The 2,752-nt window shown below is 46.6% G+C and overlaps 1 protein-coding gene across 1 annotated transcript in view; it reads right to left on the reverse strand.

Annotated features, from left to right (window-relative positions):
- The window catches only part of tgfb2 (transforming growth factor, beta 2), an 80,400-nt gene extending 79,831 nt beyond the window's left edge, over positions 1-569 (reverse strand). The window contains 1 exon segment of the mRNA XM_055639725.1: positions 1-569. This exon segment is cut by the window's left edge and continues 453 nt beyond it. The gene's annotated coding sequence lies outside the window, so the exon portion shown is untranslated.
- Between the last annotated feature and the right edge of the window lie 2,183 nt (positions 570-2,752).

The following is a 2,752-nucleotide window of genomic DNA, read 5'->3' on the forward strand; positions in this document are numbered from 1 at the left end:
GATTAGATATTTACAACAAAAAAAGGCGCGAGGATCTTTCGTGTTGCTTATTCTTGATTCTCAAAGTGGTGCAGTTCCCAAACTAGCCAAGCGCTGCCTCTTCGCCGCAGCGCCAATCCCGACACCAACACTGCTACTGCCGAAGATAAACACACCTTCACTTCATTGCAGTCCGCACCAAGTCTTTAAACTTCGCCCAATTTACTTTCTCTCTCTCTCTCTCTCTCTCTCTCTCTCTTTTTTCTCCAATGAAATGCAAAATAAAACACCAGCTTTATTCCACCAGGGATGAGTTCTTGGGTCCACGGTGAGATTTAAAAAAAAAGAGAAACTTGCCAAAAAAAATGTAATCTGATAAATGCAACGTTTAAAAAAAAGTAAAGCAGAGTTGTCCTGCTTATTAGAAAATAACTTTATATACTTAAAATAAATCTAAGCAGCGAACCGTTATATTCGCTGCTCCTGCTAATAAAAGATCCCTGGATGGGAGAGTGAGTGAGTGGGAGATTGTGTGTGTGTGTGCGAGAGAGAGAGAGTGCGTGTGTGTGAGAGGGAGAGAGTTGCCAGCAGATAACATCAGGCTCGTACACCGGAGGCATTTATAATGACCCATCCGACCACGTGTTGCCTCCATCCAGTGACGCGAGGTCGGAGGATTCCTCGCCACTCGCTACCAGGCTGCCCACAGACTGGCGCCTCTGGTGCTCCGCGCTGTCCTAGCGCCCGCGTCTAGCTGCCTTCGTGTTGGAAGGGAGGTACTGCTGATAGACACAAAATGTTTTAGTAACTCAGCGGGACAGGCAGCATCTCTGGAGAGCGGGAATAGGTGACAAGAGGGTCTCGACCCGAAACGTCACCCATTCCTTCTACTTAGCTGGGTTACTCCAGCTTCTAGTGTCTATCTTAGATTTCAGTCTGAAGAAAGGTCTCGACCCGAAACGTCATCCATTCCTTCCCTCCAGAGATGCTACCTGATCCGCTGAGTTACTCCAGTTTCTTATGTCTATCTTAGTTTAGTTTATTGTCACGTACACCAAGGTACAGTGAAACGCCTGTTGTTGCATTCGTGTTTACAATCGATCAATTTACAGCGTTATAGATACATGATATGGGAAAACTTGTAGTGCATGGTAAAGCCAGCAAAGTTCGGGGGGGGGGGGGGGGGGGGGGGGGGGGAGGATTTCATAGATTACAGATCTCTCATGAAACGGATTCGAGGTCCAGGACATAGGTTTAAAGTGAAGGGGAAAATATTTCATAGGAATATGAGGGTTAACTTTTTGACACAAAGGGTCGTGGGTGTATGGAACAAGCTGCCTGAGGAGGTAGTTGAGGCAGGGACTACCCCAGCATTTAAGAAACAATTGGACAGGTGCATGGATAGGCCAGGTTTGGAGGGATATAGGTCAAACGCGGGCAGGTGGGACCAGTGTAACTGGGACATGTTGGCCGGTGTGGGAAAGTTGGGCCGAAGGGCCTGTTTCCACATTGCACTATTCTGTGAGTTTAGAGGTTCTATGTATTTTACAGAAGTAGTAAGATTGTATGGAACATACAATAGTAATATAGTTATTTACCACGGCTGGGAATTGGGACGCGCGAAACACAAAAGCATCCGGAGCTTCGCTGCACACGTCGATTGCCCAAAAGGCTGCCCTGTGTCACGCCTCTCACAAAGCGAATATTTGTGCAACTCATTCGATCAATGTGATAGTAACAATAAATATGCTGCTGCTATAATGTGCCTTCTCTGTCCCCAATACTTCAGTCCATAGAAGGGCACGGCGTCTTCATACAATGAGCCTTGTGGCATATCTACAACTAGAGGCCACCGGGTACACAACCTGATCTGAACCCCATACGACATTTTGCCCCACTCAGCACCTGCATTCAAACAAACAATTTTATAAAGTCTCCGGGCGCGGGTGAAAGTGCTCTGGAGAGCCCGAGGAAGGTGAACTTCAGTCTTTGGCTGCGACGTCGAAATCAAACAACTCCCCTCCTCATCTGCAATCTTGCTACCCGGAGTCAGCGCACGCTACAATTCCGCTTACAGTCCAACTACAAATATTCCAAGTTTATGTTTTTATGGGGCAGCGTGTGGAGTTCGAGTGGGTTTTTTGTTTCTTTCTAACCAAACAATCCATTTCGAATCCAATGGAATTAAAAGCAATCAAACTTGGCTGGGAAGTGTCCAGTGTTGTATAAGCGGACCCTTAAACTAATTTAAAGGGGCACTAGGGCCCAGGTGGGCTCCAGATTCTGTAACTGGGCCGCTGCGACTCCGGTTACTTTGCTATTCTGATCATTTGAACCCTCCTTCGTCATTCAGAACATCAGAGGAGACAGTTGCACAAGGAGCACAGTTTTTAAACCAACAGACAGATGGGCAAATATTTCCACTCCGCAGGGGGAAATTGAGTGATTCAGACTCGGCAGCGCAATTGGAATTCTCCCATCCAAAAGTGTTGTAAAATACAGACACAGGTCACACAGAGTAAATGTCAGTTGCTCCAGCAACTCCCCACCTCCCCCACCAACTTAGATCGGCATTATCCTGTTGGAATTTTCAGCGAGCACCCGGTTCACCATAACTCACACGATGTACGTTATCTGTCATGCCGTTGTGCACACATTTTAAACACATAACGTCCATTGAGGCGTTTTAGAGATTGTTACTGGAGGTGTATAGGAAAGCATATTCTTCCAACAACAGTCAGTGTTAAACGGGTGCCGTATCTAGGCTAACACT

Source organism: Leucoraja erinacea, chromosome 8 (assembly GCF_028641065.1).
Source record: "Leucoraja erinacea ecotype New England chromosome 8, Leri_hhj_1, whole genome shotgun sequence".
Classification (NCBI taxonomy): domain Eukaryota; kingdom Metazoa; phylum Chordata; class Chondrichthyes; order Rajiformes; family Rajidae; genus Leucoraja; species Leucoraja erinaceus.